The sequence below is a fragment of the Belonocnema kinseyi genome, chromosome 1 (assembly GCF_010883055.1).
Source record: "Belonocnema kinseyi isolate 2016_QV_RU_SX_M_011 chromosome 1, B_treatae_v1, whole genome shotgun sequence".
In the NCBI taxonomy this organism is placed as follows: domain Eukaryota; kingdom Metazoa; phylum Arthropoda; class Insecta; order Hymenoptera; family Cynipidae; genus Belonocnema; species Belonocnema kinseyi.
Genome location: NC_046657.1, coordinates 97,919,136 through 97,940,059, shown reverse-complemented (window position 1 = coordinate 97,940,059; position 20,924 = coordinate 97,919,136).

Here is a 20,924-nt window from a genome sequence, read left to right as displayed (position 1 = left end):
ACGTCTGGGCAACGAACTATACATTAACCCTACTGGGCTAATACCAATATTGCGCGACCGTATCCTGCGCAATATGAAGGTACGAGACGGAGAAATAAATATCCCGTGGGACACATGGGATACACATAATGCACCCTTCATGCAACCTGACGAGATGCAGAGTAGTAATGCCGCCTGGTTTTTCTAAAATCAATAAAAATAATACAAACATACCGGGGTGCACTAGCTACGAAATAAATAGAACAGATTGGAACATAGGTACAAAATGATTCTATTAACTAATGGGGTACCAGTCCAAATTAATACTACACTGCCTCAGCATTCCAGACATTTTAATAACATCAATGAAAACCGTGATATAGGAAAAATAATTAGTCTATGGGGTATTTCTTTTGACGGGTCTTCTGCAACTAGTTCCGAGGAACTCTTAACAAGAATATCCGAGAATAGGGTTATTTCACCGGTGACAAAATTAGGGAACAAATTAGGATGCGCACTCAGGGCCCTAAAGAGAAAATTGAAGTTTATCTTAATTGTTTGGTCGGGTTATACAATAAATTGGACTACCCCGGTACCAAACAGGAACAATTAGATAATGCTCATCGCGGATTGCGTTCAGATTATAAAAAACATATTAAACGCAGGGATGTTAGGAATTTTGAGGAGTTGGCTCATTTAGGAAAGGACTGGGAGGCGGAGAGGGCAACGTTCGAAGAATATAGGCCAGCCCCGCCACCGGAATCCTCATTTCTTCCGGAGTTTGCATATAATCCAATAAATAATAAAAATAATAAACCTAATCCCAGTACCGCGAATAACAATACGCGTAAACCAGCTTACTGTGCCGCAGTGGAAACCCCTCTTTCTGAACCTCTAGAAGCAATGACTCAGGTGCTAAATAATTCAACTTTCAAACCAGACAATAAAAAGAACAAAAGTAAGAAACAAAACAAGGGCAAATCCTCCAGTTCTACTGAACCAGTGGATGCTCTTGCCACTTCTGGCAGGTCCTCATAACCAATGTCACATAAATTGCGATAGAAATAAGGCAATTTATTGCTTTACTTGTGGTCATCCTGGGGTTCGCAAACCTGATTGCCCCACTTCCGAATGTGTGGCAAAACGTAAGCCGGGAAACGCAAAGGGGACTCAGAATTAGAGGTCGTTACTGAGACTACCCCGTCAAATACTGGCCTGCCTACTGTCTCACCGGTTCTTAATAAACCGTAGTCAGTGTCTTCTTTTTCCCCTTCGGCTTCTGGGGGGGGGGAAGTTCCCGCAAAACCGGTAAAAATAAAATCAGTTAAAATAGATTCCGAATCGGATTCAGAAGGTGAATGGGATGCGCTAGATTACGAAGAAATTATTGAGCGATATTTTGTGAAAATAAAAATCGACGACACAGCATTAGAAGCTCTGGTCGATTCAGGCTCGGGAAAATCGATTCTTGGTAATCAAGGGATTGAAGCAATAAGTAAATTAGGCGCAAAGATCACATCGTCAAGAATAAAAGCAGTTATGTTTCCGAATGGAAAAACGCAGACCGTATTAGGACGGGTAGTCGTACCGGTCAAACTCAATACAGTAGAAAAGCAGGTTGTTTTTAGAGCGGTCATAAATTGTAAATACCAGTATGTTTTAGGTATGGACGCTATCAAGATTTTTAAATTGATAGTGGACGGTAGCACCGATACATTAAAAATGGTCTCTGACCAATCCACATTACACACGGCTACCGTTGACTTACTCTTAGCCCCTTCGTATTACGAAGACTGGGCAGCTATTAAAGAGTTAACGGCCAAACAGACTGACATAGTCCATAAATTCATAGCGGATAAAGCCCCTATGCCGTTGAAATTAGGTAAAAGAAACCTAGCAGAACATAAAATCGATGTCGGTGATCATGCACTTATTAAACAGAAGGGGTACCGCAGATTCCCCGCGGTTTTGACGGAACTCTACAAAATTCTTGATAATCTATTAGAAGAAGGATTATTGGAACCGTCAGTTAGTCCTTAGGCCTCGCCACCTTTAAGGGTCAGAAAACCTAATGGTTCTTATAGACTTTGTATAGATTATAGGGCCGTTAATAGGTGTACCAAAAAGGACGTTTATCCGTTACCACCTATGTCAAACATTTTAGACAGGTTAGCGGAGGCCAACTATATATCAATACTAGATCTTAAATTGGCGTTCCACCAAATACCCCTTGAAAATAAAAGTAAGGAGATTACCGCGTTTTCAGTGCGGGCCGTGGTCATTTTCATTATACTCGTATGCCGTTTGGTCTTACCAACTCCCCCGCGACATTTCAGCAGTTAATCGATCGTATTATAGATACGGAGTTGAAACCCCATGCTTTCGCTTATCTTGACGACATTATTATTGCCAGTAAGATTTTCGAAGAGCACGTCAAATGGCTAACATTAGTCGAGGGAGTCAAAATATATCCAGAAAAATTAGCTCCAGTAATTGAGTACCCAGCCCCAAGGAATGTTAGGCAACTACGAAGATTTCTGGGCTCTGCATCCTGGTATCGTAGATTTATACCAAATTTGACCACTATTGCTGAACTCCTTACTCGCTACTTCGAAAGAGCTGTTCTTAGGTTTGGCTTGAGGAGCAAGACAAGGCTTTCCAAGCCATTCAAAAAGTGCTTAGTTCGGCACTGCTTGTGTCTTGTCCAAACTTTGCGCACCCTTTTACATTACAAACCGACGCTAGCTCGAGCGGCCTCGGGGCGGTACTAACCCAGACGTACAATAGCGTTGCACACGTCATTGCTTACGCTAGCAAGACACTCTCTGACGCCGAACGAAATTACTCCGTCACAGAGAGAGAGAGTGTTTAGCCGTCGTTTGGGCCATCCGTAAATTTAGAGAATACTTGGAGGGGTTTCACTTTACTGTGTTAACCAACCACAGTAGTCTTAAGTGGCTTCAATCTCTAAAAGACCTTACGGGAAGGCTGTCTCGCTGGTCCCTGAGTCTTCTGAAATACGATTTCGAGGTCCAATACCGCAAAGGTACCCTCAACGTTGTGCCGGATTTTCTGTCCAGAATAACTCAGGATCAGGATGAGGTCGACCAATCAGCTGCGATATTTGCATCTGAAGTTTCGTGGTACCTCAAACGACTCTCCGATATAGAGCGGTCTCCACATGCTTTTCCTGCATGGAAAATTGAAAATGGACTCTTATATTATCACCGAGTTAATGATTTAATAGGCCCCATTTTCACAGACTTAGACGCATGGAAACTTGTTCTACCTAAGGAACAACGTGAAACCGTCCTGGTAAAGGCTCATGATAACCCTCAGTCTGAGCATTTAGGGGTCGAAAAGACCTATCATAGGATCGCTACTTCATATTATTGGCCCGGGTTTTACCGCGATGTTGTCAGATACATAAAACAATGTGATATATGTCAAAGGTGTAAAGTAGAGCAATTAAAAACATCGGGTGAAATGGGAAATCGGGTAATCGAAAAACCTTGGTATATGATTAGCGCAGATATTATGGGACCATACACTCCCTCCTCAGCCCACCACAGGTACATACTCGTGTTCCAAGATTTCTTCACTAAGTGGATTGAAATTATCCCCTTAAGGAGTGCTACGGGCCCAGCGATAACTTAAGCCTTGCAAGAGGTAATATTGAATCGTTTGGGAGCCCAAGGTTCCTGTTCACAGATAACGGTACTGAATTCTGTAACAAATTAGTTGAAAATTTGTGCGCTGAAAATAACATAGAAAGGAGTAAGACACCTAGTTATCACCCGCAATCCAATCCGGTCGAAAGAGTTAATCGCGTTTTGAAGACCATGTTACGCTCATTTATTAAGGATACGCAACGTGAGTGGGATATATACTTAAATAATTTCCGTTTTGCGTACAACACCGCGTATCATACTTACCTAAAAACGTCACCGGCTGTCCTTAACTTCGACCGTAACGCATTACCAACGGGTGCACTACATGACTTGGTCACGCCAGAAGAACCAATGGTTTTACCGCCCGGGAAGGTCGACGCCTGGACGGAAAGAATCAAAAGGCTCGATGCATTACACGATTTAATGAAACTAAATTTTAATTCGGCCCATGACCAACAGACGCGACATCATAATTTAAGAAGTAGACCGCGTACATATCAAGTAGGTGGCAGGGTCCTATTAAGAGATAGAACTTTATATTCTAAGCAGAAGGGAATAACCGCGTCACTATTTCCCGAATATGGATCAGAAGTTTATACAATCACAAAAGTACTCTCGCGTACAGTCTTTGAGCTCGACGATAGCAAAGGAAAATAATCCCTTACACATGTCATACTAAAGATTTAAAACCTTATTCACCTAGAAATTGACTGTAGGTAATCACCGAGACCAATTGTGTCGTCCGGGCGTAGATGGTGTTGGGTACCGATTAGTCTTCATTCCTTCTTTTCCTCTAATGCATGTGGTGTGGATTTCTTTTTTCCGTTAGATTGACGCATACAGGAGTTATTATGTGCCAGCCGACGAACCCATTCATAAGATCCAACAGATTCCCCTGGGAGGTGGGGAATTCAGGGTTAGGGCCGCAGTTTTGGATCCCCTATTTGCCTTCACGGACACTTATGGGGTCCCAAACATAAGGACTAGCCTTGTCTCCACTTCCTGGGGGTTATACCTTTGGGAGAAGGGGTACTCCAACACAACCGCGGAGTACTCCGCGGATCCTGCCAGCCACGGGCCACCAGCCACTGGAGCACGAGAGGAGTCGGAGGGAGCGGAGAAGCCCCTACAGGTTGCGGGGCCTAACCCCTAGCGAGTAGGCATTCCGGGCACCCGCAGGCGTCGTCCCCGCGGTGGAGTAAAACACCGCGAGGCAAAGAGGCAGGTCCTACATAAATCTTGGACTACTAAGAAATTCTAAAATAAAATTAAAATAATCTCTTCTCGTTAAACTAGTTTAATTCTTATATTGCCCGGTTAAATAACCAATGCCTTAAATTAATTAGTAATAACTAGGGTTAACTTTATACGAAAGGAGATTAATGAATTGAAAGAGATAAATATCAATATTTTCTCTATTTTTTTTTTAAATTCTGTTAGTTCATTTTTTTCCAATTTTTTTTAGTCATGTTAATTTTTGTTACTATCATTCACTTGATTATGGTTATGGTTTTTTTAACACTCGCGATTTGTCCATAAGCACCAGGGCCATGATAAATCTTACTTAGGGATTCTCCGATCTGGTCGGGGGATGCTGTAATGTGGCAAAAATATTAACGCCACTCTATCTTCTCGACCGGTCAGGACAGAATCACAAAAATATAGGAAAGAACCTTTTAATTGTACTGTGGTTTGAGAGAGATGCTCGACTAAAAGGGTTCAAAGAATTTGTTAGAATATTTTATCTGGCGCCAGAAAATTCTTTCTGTTCGGGGTTGGCTCCGCAGTAAATTCCGGATATCTACTTCGCACGGCAGCTCCCCTTTGTTAGGGTTTAACGACATTTCCCGCTCTCTGGGTTACGTCAGAAAAGATACTTGCTGAATTGGCGGGCTCACAAATGGAAAATGCTGGGACCGACGTCCGACCATCGCAGAAAACAATAACTCTCATTGCTGAGGCCATCTCGATGGAAAAGAAAACTCTCTAATAACTAGAATTTTAAAACTAAAACCGGAAAATGGTCATTATATTAATTTAGTCCGCGATCCCGCTGGATAAATTTCTTTTCTATGCATAATTCAGTTTGCCGTTGAAAGTCGAAGGTTTAGAAGGATAAATGCGCGGCAGATTGGTTATTTCCGATCTGTCGCGCGTGCGCAATCACCTACCTGTCCGGTCACTTAGCCTGCTCGAGGATGCCGGAAGGCATTCTGTTCTGATCGCTCGAAGCATCCACTAGAGTCGGCGTTCCGGTAGATGTTGAAATGGAAGTCAAATTTACCACCAAGGTTCTGGAGAGAATCCTCGAGCATATCTTCCGGACTCCTCGAGTAAGTGTCAGTCTTGGTGCTTAATTTTCATTTTTTTTGTCCCGATAAAGTAGGGTGTACTATTTTGAAATGTATCGAGCATCCTCTGGGACGCGTTAAACCGACAAATGTATATTCACTAAAGAAAAATTATTCACTATAATCAGTCACGATGTTTATTTGTTATTTGAGCTAAAACATTCTTTTTTATATATATATAAACTCAAATTATTATGTGTTTTTCTCTTTTTTTTTGTCATTAAAAACAATTATACAATCAACAGAATGCTGAAATTTTAATTACACTCTCTGCGAACCCTATAACTTTCTCCCTGTTTAGCCTAAGCTTGCATGGAAATTTTTCAGGCTAATAAGGAGTTCAACTAAATATGGCGTCCATAAATTGCCTGAGCTAAATTCATTTTCCATTTATTAGACGTTTCAGCCTTTCACCAAACGAGCAGCTCATTACACATATAAAGCATTAAAGAAATATTTTCATATTGAATCATTCAAATAATTTTCACTTAGTATTCTTCTGAAAATTTGGGTTATTGATAACCTTTTAAACTATATTTCAGAAAGAAGTAAACTATATTTTCGGATCATTTAGAAACCAGAATTCCAATACTCATTTCACAACATAACAATAATTCACATAAAAAATATATAAATAAAAAAGATGTTCTTTAAACATTAATAAAATCTTAGTTCACAAATTATAGCCTATATTCAAATACATAACCTTCAAGTAAATGATCAATTTTTTAACTTGAAATTAAAAATTAAAGTTTCGTCTTTATGTCATTTAACACTGTGAAAAAAATAAAAACATATTTAGAAAAATTAAATTCATATACTCATTTCACAACATCAGAATCATGTGAAAAAATATTTAATTGAAATTGTGGTATTTTAAATATGAATTAACTTCTATCATGAAAATTATATTCAATATTCAATTATAAAGTAAGTAATTATAAGTAAAAAAAATATATATTTAATTTGAACTTTCATTTTTGAAAATTTAATTTAATCATAACCTGTTAAACTAATTCCAGAAAAGTTGAGTTCTAGTTTAATCAGTTGATAATTAATTAATCAGTTCACAAGATAAGAAGCATCAAACAATTAATTTTGTTGAAACATTCAAATAATGTTTACATTATATTCTCCATTAAGTTTGATCCAGCATTTTTATACATCTAATCTATTAATTACCTCGTCAACTAAATTAAAAAAATTAAAATATATGTAAATGAGTCAGGTCAGCGAAACTCGTGAAATCGCTACGCATGCATTTCATGGATTTTGCAGCCGATTTTTTATGTGAAAGTACCACAAGGTCGCATTTTTTTCTTTGTTACTCGAAATTTAATTTAAAAATTTGTCCTAATGTTATTAAGCAATTGAAGTATGTGTACGAAGCATTAAGTACTTGTAATTTTTTGAAAAAAATGAGGGCATTTTCCGGATGCTGCTGTAACGTTAATTAGAGAATATAGGAGATCTACGACTTCACAATTTTTTCGTCTTGATGCCAGATTCAGCTTGAAGTGGATGAAATCGAAAAATCTAAAAAAGGGGTGAAAGCTGGCATCAAGACGAACAAATTGCGATGTCGTAGACCTTCTACATTCTCTAATTAACGTTACAGCGGCATCCGGAAAATGCTCTCTTTTTTTTCGAAAAATTGCAAGTACTTAAAGCTCCGTACACACGCTGCAATTGCGTAAAAGCATTAGGAAAAAAGATTGAATTAAATTTCGAGTAATAAAGAAAAAATGCGACCTTGTGGATTAAAATTGATCAAGACTAAAGGGTTCTAGAATTTTTCGAAAATGGCGCTTTTTTAAAATTTCAAACTTCCAAGGGCTGTCAAATTTTACCATTCTCACCGAATTATATCACGTTTACAAATACATGTAATATTCAGAAGTTATAATCATTATAATAAAGTACCAAAGTGCTCAGCAAAAAAATATTTTTTTAATTGTAATTTTCGAAAAAGAATTCATGTAAAATATATCATTTAACCGAAATAAAATTTAAAAATATAATTTTAATATCAATGGATCACTTAAAAATATTTATTTTAGGGAGCATTGATTTTTATTTTTAAAAAACATGGTTTTGCTTTAGTTTTCCTCAGTTTTTTGTTTTCCATTTTTCCAAGAATCACAATTTTAATGGAATCATTTTTTTCTTTACAGAAGTTGGCGAGGATGAAAACAGTGTGCAGGCGCAAAATACACCCGATCATGTTGAAATTAAAATGGAAGCGGAGTACAGTGAAGAAGGTAATTGTGACTTATAAATTTGTCCTAGTTTTTAAAACGATGTTCATAGAGCTTTAAAAATTATTGTTTTAATTTTTCAACATTTTTTGTAGAAAATGAAATGGAAGAAGTAACAGAGGAAGAGGTGAATGAAGATGACGAGGACGCATATGGGGATGATATTGATACTGAGACCTGTGAGGACGAGGACGCGGAGGAGCTTGACGTTGAGGCTTTCGGGAAGAACGAAATACAGATGGATGACAGGAGTGCACCCATGGATGAAATTTACCACTCACAACTACCATTGCATCAGCAGATGCAACTGCAAAATTTATTGGATCATCAGCTGCAACAGAGACAATTAATCGAAGACCAGGTTCTCAATGAGTTTCATCAGCAGCAATTTTTATATCCAGAGTCGTTAGATCAGCATATACAAACTGGCGGTGCACAAACAGGTAGGAGAGAGATTTTTTATATTAAATGGGATAGATCTCGATATTGTGAAAAATTCCTTAAGAATGGTCGTGAAATTTCCGTTCAGGTAGTGGAGCCTTCAGAGGCTGAAAATGTTATCGATCATTTAAAAAAGCGTTTATCGCTATTTTTAAATACTTGATGTATTTTATCAACAGTTCTTATGATTATGTTATCATAAAAATTAACTCGGACTTTTTTAATAGAGGAGCTGGTGGTTTGTACTTTCGCCCAGCACGTGATTTAAGTTTTGATGTCCTTTGGGACCTTATTTTTAAAATCATTCAAAGTAATGAAGATTCCAAACTGGATAATTCCTTTGTTATTACTTTAAATACAGTGGAAGGTAAACTTGGCGCTTGTCGAAAGGCACTGACACACGAGGATATTAACAATTCGCAGCGGGTTTTTACACACAAAATGGGAAAGAGTCAGGTTACCGAAAAGAAAATTACGGCGTGAACTAGCTACTGAGCTAGTTCGTAAATCGGGTGTGACGATCCCTGAATCCGGTTGTGGAATATTTGAGCTGAACATTATTGAAAATTACCTCCTGCGTGAGAGAATCACGTTAGTTAATTTTTATTTTAGTAATTTTGGCATGGGTAAGGCTCCACCACTATATGACGGTACCACGTTCATTACAGATATTGGGCAAACGGTACGATATAGTGTATATAATATGTTCTATCCGAATAAAAAGAAATTTGAGCCAATTTTATGCTTAAAAGCAGCCGCTGGAAACCGAGAGTTTTTCATCCAATGTATACGAGTTATGCCAATCCAGCCACTCATCAATGTACAACTTAATGTACCTCATGTTTGTCATTACCCCCTTGCAAATCTGTAGAAGAAATAGTAAAGGGTAATTATACATGAAATTAAATGCAATTCATGTAATCGCTTTTTCTTCAGTAGTAGCTGCCTACACAAGCATAACGTAAAAGGTATGTGCTGCGTTACAGATTTGTAAAACATGTGTGAGGATATCAAATTTTTATAAAACTAAAGACCATCAATGCGGTACATTTTACTATAAAAACTGTAAATGCATACGTGATTATAACCACAAATGTTACATGGCCCCGGTTAAGGAGCGTGGATAGCGGGGATAGTGATCCCAGAGAAGCAAAAGACGCCTTCTGGGACACTTTAAATGACACAATAAATATTTTCGAACATGGGAAACCAATAATTCTACTAGGAGATATGAACGGATGGGTGGGCATCCAAAATCAGGATACAGAAAGAGTACTAGGTAATTTTGGGGATCCAAGAACAAACTATAACGGAGATAAATTAGTTGATCTATGCTTAGAAAGGGGTCTGTTTATTACAAATACTTCGTTTAGGCATGAAATGATCCACACGTACACCTGGTCTAAAGGAAATAGCCGCAGTATAATTAAGTTTGTTATTGCGGGTGAAAGACTAAGAGAGTTACTCAAAGATACAAGGGTCATGAGGGGTCCTGAATGCAATACTGATCATTATCTTCTGATCTCAAAAACTAACTAAGGTCGAGGATGGAGAAAAAAGAGAACCAAGAAAACAAAGCAAACGTGAATCAAAATTGAGAACCTACAGAAACCGGATGTGCGAAAAGATTTCCAAAATAAGATAATCGAAAGCATAGATAGGGCAACATGGGAGGACTGTATAAAAAACAAAGATATGGAGGGTGCCTGGGCAATGTTACGGAATATCCTTGTTAGATGTACGATCGAAGTGTGTGGTACCGCATTTGTAGGAAGAATGTCTGGGGATGCGTGGTGGAATGATGAAATTCAGGCTGCCCAAAAAGCAAAGAGAGAAGCGTACAAGAGAACTTTGAGCATCGCAGGTCTTAGCAATGAGGAAAGAAATAGATGTAGAAATGATTATTAATACGAAAACAGGATACTCAAACGATTAGTTAAGGGACGTAAAGATACAATTAGAGCAGAAGAAGAGATGAAAATACAAAACGACTTTGAAGGAAGCAAGAAACTGCTTTATAAAAAAATGAAAGGAAACAAAAGTACAGAATTTGTCGACATGAGAAATAGTAGGGGGAAATGGTATATGATGCAGACGGAGTACTAGAGGCTTTCAGAGACCATTTTAGGAGACAATTCTGAGATGAAGCTATAGGAAACCACAACTGCGATGTTGAACACGATGCGTTAGAAAACTCAATTGAGAAAGTCTGTGTCACTGACGTTACAGATATAATTAAGAACTTGAAAAACGATAAGGCTTTTGGGGTAGTCGGTATTAACGCTCAAATGCTTAAACACGGTGGCGAGTGCATACCACATAGACTGTGCGAATTGATCAATTTATGTTTCGAGATGGGAGACGTCCCAGACGATTGGAAAAAGCGATTATCGTACCAATATAAAAGAGAAAGGGAGATAAAAGCGACTGCAATAATTACAGAGGGATTAGCATATTAATTACCGTAAGTAAAATATACTCAAAAATACTTTTTCGTAGGGCAATGAAAATAACAGAAGCAAAGATTTGGGAAGTCCAAAGTGGGCTTATGCCAGGAAGGTCATGTACGGATCAAATATTTAGCTTAAGGTAAATAACAGAAAAAAGTTTGAGAGTAGGAAAAAGTTTTCTGTGCATTTGTTGACCTAGAAAAACTTTTGACAAGGTAGATAGAAGTAAACTTTGGGAAATCCTGAAAAAGTATGCAGTCAATGGATGGCTCCTACAAGCTATAAAAACAATATATACAGGTAGCAAAGCGAGTGTAAGGGTGAATGGGAAATTGAGTGAATGTTTCGATATTATTCAAGGAGTTAGACAAGGATGCGTTATGTCTTTATGGTTATTTATATTATTTATGGACAAGTGTTTAAGAATGGCTCTTTTCGACGAATAGGGTGTGGATCTCGAAACAGTAAGGGTACGTGGGTTAGCGTTCGCAGATAATAAGGTTGTTATGGCAGAGCCAATCGAAGACTTACAAAGAATGTTGAATAAACTAGATGCAAGCATGAAGAACATGAGCCTCAAAATTAATGCAAATAAAACAAAAACTATGGTGTTCGAAGGAAAGAGTGAGAAAACACTATGCAATATTTTATTAAATGATGAGAGAATTGAACAAGTTGATAAGTTCGTATACCTTGGTAGCTTATTTACTAGGGACGGGAAGCTAGATGAGGAATTATATAGACGCATAAACGAAGGTAAGAAGGTTATTGGTAGAGCAGGTCCCCTTATGAGAAGCAAAAATATATCGAATAAAGCTAAAATGGCAATACATAATTCTATATTTGTACCGACTGTACTATACGGTAGCGAAACATGGACTTATCAAGAAAAAGATAAGAGTAAAATTATCGCAACTGTCATGAGATTCATGCGCATAATATGCGGGAAAACTCTGATTGACAAAGAAAGTAACGAGCTAATTCTAAAAGAATGTGGTGATGAAGAGACGCTAGTAGACACATGTGAAAGTAATCGGATAAGATGGTTCGGACATGTTGAGAGAATGCCAAATGAACGACTAACGAAACTAGTGTATCAAGGTAAAGGAAATGACAGCGTGCCCAGAGGTAGACCGCGAAAAGAATGGTTAGATTGTGTGAATGAGACCCGATTTAGAAGAGACATAAGAAGTCACAGAAACACGAGAGCCTGCATGAAAAAATGCATGGACATAAAAAAAGCTAGAGAAGTATGCCAGGACAGGAAAGTATGGCGGCAAATAGTTAATAAAAAAAGTGTCAGTAGAGTGAATGACGCCTGAAACAAAAAACCTTGGCTACTAATGGACCCAAGTTAGGAACCTGACATAACGACTTTGTGAGGATCTTCACTTGGGGTGATTACTAGAGAGATTGATCAGCAACCTGGGTCGGAGCAGTGTTGCGAAACAAACGTGTTATTTACATAAATAACACGAGAATTCTGGATCTATCTGAAAATTCCCTATCCCATCCACACTCTACTCCTTTTCCCCACCGAGTGAGTCACGCCGACCCCTAAAGGGAAATGGCTTAATGGTGTAATGAAAGAACATGTATGTATATTTGAATAATCAGTTGTTAAAACATAAAATTGTATAATTTACACTTTTTCATATTTCAGTTAATTGGGGTGTGTATGGGGAACCTATTTGCTACGTAGCTGTGCGACTTGTGGTCACTATACGTCTCTCCGCACGTGTTACATGCATTCAAACATGTCCTGCGGCAATACCAATTGCACAGGCTTAGGTGGCACGGCCACATTCACCTGGCATTCAGCCAATACAGGGCCTATGGCAAATGGCCTTTCCGGATGAGAACAGACCACCTCTGGTTTTTTACTGAGACTATTTTTGTATATAACTTCTGTAAATAGTGTAAAATAAATATTATTATTCTTCTGTAAATTGCTTTTACGATTTGAAAAGAAAATCCAAGTATTTACATTTTTTTACTGTTTAACCCTTAGAATTTGTAAATCAAATTAAATTTCTTTAATGAAAAACGTAAATTGTAGTTTCAGCAGAAAGAAAATAAAATATTTGAAATGAAAATAGCAGCAATAGCATTAGGAGTGAACTTGATTTAATATCAGTATCAGTGCTCAAACTAAAAGGTAAGTATGTATTTTAAACCTTATTCAAAAAGGCTCTCCGCGGAAGCGCGGGCGGGCTCGCTGACAGATGCGGACCGCGGGTTCTGAAAATTAGCTTATGACAGCGCCACCTCATTGCGACGTCCATCCGACGTCGAGCCAAACTTGTAATTATAGATGATCTTACGCGTGAATCGTCAAATAACACAGTCGTCGATCTTTTCGCCAAGGGAAGTCATCACAAAAATTTGAGTGTGATCTTTGTATCACACAATAATTTTCACCAGAGACATGGTCATTGCGATGTTTCTTTAAACGCTAATTATATTGTAGTATTTAAAAACCCAAGGGACCGTGCGCAAATTCAACATCTCGCTAGACAGGTATACCCCGAAAATAATGTTTTTCTACAGGAAGCTTATTATGACGCAGCCTCTAGACCCCACGACTGCCTCCTTATGGATTTAAAACAATCTACTCCTGACAACTGTAGATTTAGAACTTGAATATTTCCGTCAGATTCATATCAATAAGTTTACGTAGTTGTACGTTTGTCATGATAACGCATATACGAAAATCCATCGCAAAGAAGAATGTTAAAAAGTTACACGCTCTCTATCATCTGGGTACAGATCGGCGACGTGCTGTTTTAAAAAAAAGCTAACCCACAACTCGTTAAAAGTATTTGTGAATGTGCATTGAATATTTTACATGGAAATTTTTCTTTAAAACAAACCGAGAAGCGAAAATTAAAAAAACACAGATATGCATTAAGAAAACTAGTGTCACCACGCGGTTCGTGGAACAGTAAAAAACGCTTTATTGTACAAAAAGAAGAGGAATTTTTACCACTTTTAGTATTACCAGTCCTTGGCACCCTCTTTGCCAACATGTTTTCATCTTCGTAATTATTTGTAATATTTACTCAAATGGAACATGCTAAGAAAATGGTACTTATACCAAGTGATTGTGTCGAGTAAATTAAACTCCAGTCGTACCCACAACAATTATTCACCAATTTTGTTACTGGTAATGCAATTTCCAGACTCGACGATGAGATGAGCAAAATTGTATACTCTCTATTGTACACTGATGAACATGAAAAGTGGAAATTATAACAGCAGGTTTTACGAAGGTTTTTGTTCTTTGCCGATGAAGCGAAAAATTTAATCGGAAACAAGAAGGAGATGAAGGATGCTGTGGACAATCGTGAGTACTGGAGATCAAAATCACATGCATCTGTAGCAAGGTTATTAAACAACTCGCATAAAAGTTCCACGCCGCAAAAATCTAGAAAACTTACTGAAGAAGATACGGATAAAACTATAGAATATCAGTCTCTCTTGAGCGATGACGAGGACTGGAAGAGTACCAACGACTCGGAAGCTGAAGATGACGATGATGGTACTATTAAAAGTAATACAAAACGAAGTACCTGGTTGAATTTTAATTTTTTTAAATGAAACAATTGAAAGACATATATTATGACCCTTCGCATGAGGCTTCTTACGCAGGTGTAGAAAATATTGTCAAGCCTACAAGGAGAAATATTCCACGTACGCAAGTAATTGACTGGTTAAAGAGTTAAGATGCATACAATCTCCATCGACCTATTAGACGTACATTTACTAGACAGCATTACAGAGTGTGTACTATTGACAATGTTTGAGAAATTGACCTAGAAGACTTGAGATCTTTAAAAAGCTACAATGATAATTTTTCCTATCTACTGGTTTTTATTGACGTTTCGAGGCAGTTTGTCTGGGTTGAAACATTACAAATTAAAACTGCATCCGAGGTTAAAGAAGCATTTGACCGAATTCTTCATAGAACCGGTGGAAGAACAACAGTGTACCTGCAGAGTGATAAAGGAAAGGAGTTGATTGGTGAAGTGTTTCAAAAATTCTTGTCCGATCTTGGAATACAATTTCGTGTTATACGGGATCCTAGTATAAAGACTGCCATTGTTGAACGTTTCAACCGTACTCTCAAGGAGCGTATGTGGCAGTACTTTACACATCGTAATACTCATCGATACATGGATGTTCACCAAAATGCTGCTGTAGCTTGTGCAAATATACAACGATGATTTGAAAGAGAAGACGGCCGAAATAAAGTACCTAAATACAGTGTGGATGATGTTGTGCGCATTAGTCGTGCTAGAGACATCTTTGCAAAAGGATATGAGCTGGCTGGATTCAAACAAATAGTCGCGGAGCTAAGAAACAGCTTTTTGTAAAGTGGGTTGGGTATCCTGACAAATTCAACTCTTGGATACCCGCTACAGAGCTAAACACTCTACAATGAATGACGAAGATCAGTTTTATCTCATTTTACCAAGTGATAGTAGTATAAAGTATTTTTCAGAGAATACAATCACCCACTTTATCACACAACTTCCACATGAAATTTGACTTCATGGCCGCTGGGTAGTGGGACTCACAGAGATTCAGTTTCCACGATCATTTCTACATGTGAGAGGTGAATCCAGCATGGAAAATCGTATCTCAATTGTACCAAAATCAATTGCAGAGAAAATAGGTCTCATTGAAAAATGTACAATTGAAAGTGTTCGAGTAAACGAGTCTGGTAGTGTCGATTTAGCTATATCCGAAAATGCTGACAAACTACGCGACAATAATACCATTTCAGCTGATGAAGGTTTTAAACTGGAACTGTTTAAAGGAAAGTCGAAACGCCTTATTACATCATTCTTTACACCAGGAATTTACTCACAAATGGATGACCTCATGAATGCTATAAATAATAATCCCGAAATAAATAAACATGTAGTTTTTATACAAGAAAAGAGAAACAATCATTATATAACACTGAAAAAGATATGTTAAGAGGCTTGTAAGATTACGGGTCGTCACTTTCTTCTAATCAGTGAGAAGATATCTCAAATTCTAGGTTTTACACCTAATACACTTTTACCTATCGATGCATATATGGCACACCATCCACCAAGCTTATCAAATGGTCTTAAACAGGCTCAAAACAGGTGACAAATTTTTCAACACCTCATTATATTCCTATTATTAATACTTCATTCCGTACAATCGAAATAGATATAAGGGACCATTTAGGAATTGCTGTACCATTTGAACCGTATCAGAGAGGACATGGTATAGGTAGTTTTCTCGGTGGTCTGTTTCGACGAGCTTTACCATTTCTCACACGTGGGGCAAGAGTAGTTGGAAAAAAAGCACTGCGCCATGGAATGAATATTCTTGATGATGTGGAACGTAACATACCATTGAAAAAGGCTGTGAAAAAACGACTCAATGAGGCTGGAAAGGGATTCTAGAGACGAGCCATGGAAAAAGTGGAAAGTCTGATGAACGGATCGGGATATAAATTGACTGGGAGGAGGAATAATCTTCAGTCGTTCGGCGTTCGCAGCGTGTTGAACATCGCGGGAAAACCACGTAGAAGAAATAAAAAATGTAAAAAAATCAGGAAGAAGAGGAAGAAGAAAACGGTATTGAAGAGAAAGGAACGTAAAAAATCTAAAATAAGAGCACAACCAAAAAGTACAAAAAGATCGGTAATTGGCATTTTCGGAAACAAGTAAAAATATAATTTTTACACTTACACTCGTGCGAGTGCATGAAATCAGAATTAGATCTCTTTTCATTACCTCTATCACAAACAACCATAGAGGACTTTCAATGGGTACACTATAAGGCAGTTTCATCTCTCACAGATGACTCACCCATCGAGTTTGTAGTTCCAGGTCAGGGAGATGAGTACATTGATCTTGTACATACACTTCTAAGTGTAAGAGTCAAATTAATCACTCCTAAAAAAAACTGCAGAAAATACTTCGAGTGTAGAATCCGTTGGCCATGTCAACAATTTACTGCATTCCATGTTTAACCAGTTGGATGTATACTTTAACCAGAAGCCTGTCTTGCCACCCAATAATGCATATGCATACAGAGCGTATATTAAATCTCTGCTCAGCTATGGGCTATCAGCGAAAAAAAGTCATCTCAAATCAGCATTATGGCTTGATGATACAGCAGGTAAAATGGATGACCTCACAACGCAAAACCAGGGTCTCGTCGATCGACAACTTATACTGGGTGAAGGAGGAAAAATTGGTCTGATTGGTCATTTGCACAGTGACGTCTTTAATCAGGCTCAATTTCTCTTGAATGGTGTTGAACTTAGAGTTAGACTGGTGCGTTCTAAGGATGCTTTTTGTCTTATGAATCCCACTAATCGGGCTTATATCCATATTGAAGAAGCATCTCTTCTTATTCAGCGTGCAAAATCAGCCCTGGAATTCTGCTTGCACACGCAAAAGCCTTTGCAACCAGATTTCTCACAAGGAAAGCTATACATTGATGCTTATCATACTCTATTTTCCGGAACGGGAATTCATTTTATTAACAAGGGAAATAATATTGATCGTTTTGATTACGCCCGGTAACAAGCGTTGAATTTAAAAAAAATTAAGAATTTGTATTCCTATGAATACGCCATTTCTCCTCCGTCTAAAAATCCCCCAACGGGAACAGAAAAAGTGCCAATCCAATCCTCTCAATCGACTTAGTAAAATTTAACGAAAGCATTTATTTAACCTATTTTTCATTATTAAATCTTTTTATAACTTTTAAATTCGAAAAATATTCCAATTTATATTTATTTATATTTTAATAATCTATTTAAACGTCTTAAAAAATGCAACAAAGAAATCTATGCAAATGTGTGAATTTAAATCATTTTAAGTCTAGAGAGGCAGAGTTGAATTGGTGAGAATTAAAATTTCAGAATTTACATTCCCCATGAAGGAATTGAAACAATTTATTACACATATTTTTTGAACTTATTAGAAGGAATTAAATAAAATCAAAATATGACCACTTCTGAGGAATAAAAAATATCTCTGTGAGGTGCGTTACCGGTACAATTAGAAGGATTTAAATATATTGAAAACACGTTCTCTTTGGTGGAATAGAAAACTGTTTGGCGGTCGCTATGGAAATAGAAGTGAATATGTTTAGGAGGTATCTTATTCTTATTGTGGCATTTTAGACAGATGGAAAAATCGCGCATTCAAAATAATAGAATAATCTTCATTTTTGCGCTGAAATCTGAAAATATTAATTTTTCTCTATTCTACGCTTCTTACCGGGCGCAAATGGATACTGCCTCTTTGCATTTGATCTTACTCCTGATCTTTCTGCAAATTGTCAATCACACTGGAATCTCGTTAAACATGGCAGACTACGGATTGAACTTCGTGTAGAAGAAACACTACAACAAACTATTAATTGTATAATCTACGCAGAATACGACAATGTCTTGAAAATTGACGCCTCCAGGCAGGTTATAGTAGATTACAGTGGTTAAAACCTGCACAGACCTGCATAAGCCTGTTTAACAGAACCGGTTTTCAACATCAGTTGAACATGGAGGGGGAAAAACGACGAAAGTGTACCCGAGTATATAAGGCGCTCTGCTCAGTTGGTTTTAGGCTCTCGTAAAGGTATCTTCAGCCTCACCTCTACTTTTGAAAATAAAACAATGGACTATATAATCGACACACAAGGCTTTCGAGATATAGATGACCAGTTTATACCAAAGGAAGTGGCGGTTGTTGCTGTTGATCATAAATACATAGCCCATTGGATTGTTGGACCGCCATATTTCTTCTCTGAACTTCCTGCATGTTCAAAATCACAAAACAACTGGCTAACCTGTCGCTATCATGGAATTGAATAATTCGATGGAGATATCCCTCTGAAGTTTTTATATTCAAGCCTTCGAGAAGTTGCCAAATCTGCATCACAGATTTACACACGTGGTCGGTAAAACGCCTTGCTTTTACAGAAAATCACCAGTAGACAAATCATCAATTTGAAAGAAGTAAACTCTCCAGCCTTCAAAAGACTCGACGACAGGAGAGATTTCTGCTTGCTACATGGAGTTAGAAAGGAGGAAATGTTCAGATGTGCTCTTAACAATGCTATGAAACTGCGCCATTGGCTTCGAAAACAACGACAGTAAGAAATTCTTTGTAAACTCTCAAACAGGAAGTCTATGTACGGAAAAACAATAATTTCCAGGAATTCAGTTCCAGACAGTGCTGACGTCAAAACTGAATCTTTGGATAAGACAACTGATTCTAAGCCTTGTCCTTACAAGATTGTTAACATTAAATATGAACAGTCTACACATATTGCAGGCAATTCAGATTTTACAAGTGCCCACGATTGGTGTATACCCGGCAGATCAAATTCCCAAAACCTGGATAAGACCGGCTGCAATAGTGGTTATCACTGGTGACCACACTCAGCCTGGTTCCCACTGGGTCGGAATCCATATCGACGGAACCGGAAGAGGAACCTACTTTGGCAGTTACGGAATACCGCCTCTTATTGCTCAACATCTTCATCGTCTACGCAGAAACTCCAGTCTCTACAGATGGAACACCAAACAACTACGGAGTACCTCTTCAGATGCATGTGGTCAGTTTTGTGTCATGTTTCTTCATCATGTGTGTAATGGTGGTACCTTGCGTCATTTCATTGATATTTTTACGGACAATCTATTAGATAATTATCGCATTGTGGTGATCTTTCACAAAAGACTTTTTAGACTTTTTTAGACTTTGACAACCAGAACAACATATTACCTGATATTATATTATCACATTATTCAATCTGCACATTTTATATCATTTAATGACTACAATTAAATCTGTATTACTTACCCATATTTTCCAGGTCACAATTTGTCAACTTAATTCTGTACAAAAACACATAAATAAATAAGCACGTATATTGACAAACTCAATTGACAATATTTACAGGAACATAACATCATATACAAAGTATAAACTCAAATGGGTTAGAGCTCCAGACTCTAAACAAGGCGGTAGATCTGTTTGCTCACTGCAAAATAAAAATCGCTTTGATTCGTGTGTACAATCATACTCGTTGAAATTCGCTACTTTGTACCTTTTGTAAATATTATGTATATATTGTGTAGATGATAAATTTTGTTCTCCTCTCTCATATGGAATAGTTAGTCTCGCTACCTTACAAGTGTACCCTTATTTATAAAATAGAATTAAAAATTTAGATGTATTTTTTTTCTCAGGTACCTATATTTATCTCGCTAGAATTAAGAATCTAGATGTCATTTTTTTGTAATAAAAAAATTAATAAAACACATGCAACCAGAAAAAATACGTTTTAATTTATTTACCTATTCTCTTAACTTTGAATTATTTATTAAAATTTCTTTGAAAAAGTTAAATTAGAAAAAAGTATTTTAAAAATGTCTAAAATTTGTAAAACCAGTTCAAGAAAATTTTTTTTTAATTTTGTTATTTTTCTAGAGTATTGATCAACCACCTTCCCAATTCAAATTCACTAGAGTACAGACCACACCCACTCCGAATTTTCCGTACTACAGATCACCCCCACTTCAAATTCCCCATAGTGCTGATCACCCAGACTCCACATTCCCCATAGTACAGACCAACCCCCACTCCAAATTCCCCATAGTACAGATCACCCCCACTCCAAATTCCCCATAGTACAGATCATCTCCCACTTCAAATTCCCCAAAGTACAGAACAACCCACACTCCAAATTCCCCAAAGTACAGACCAACCC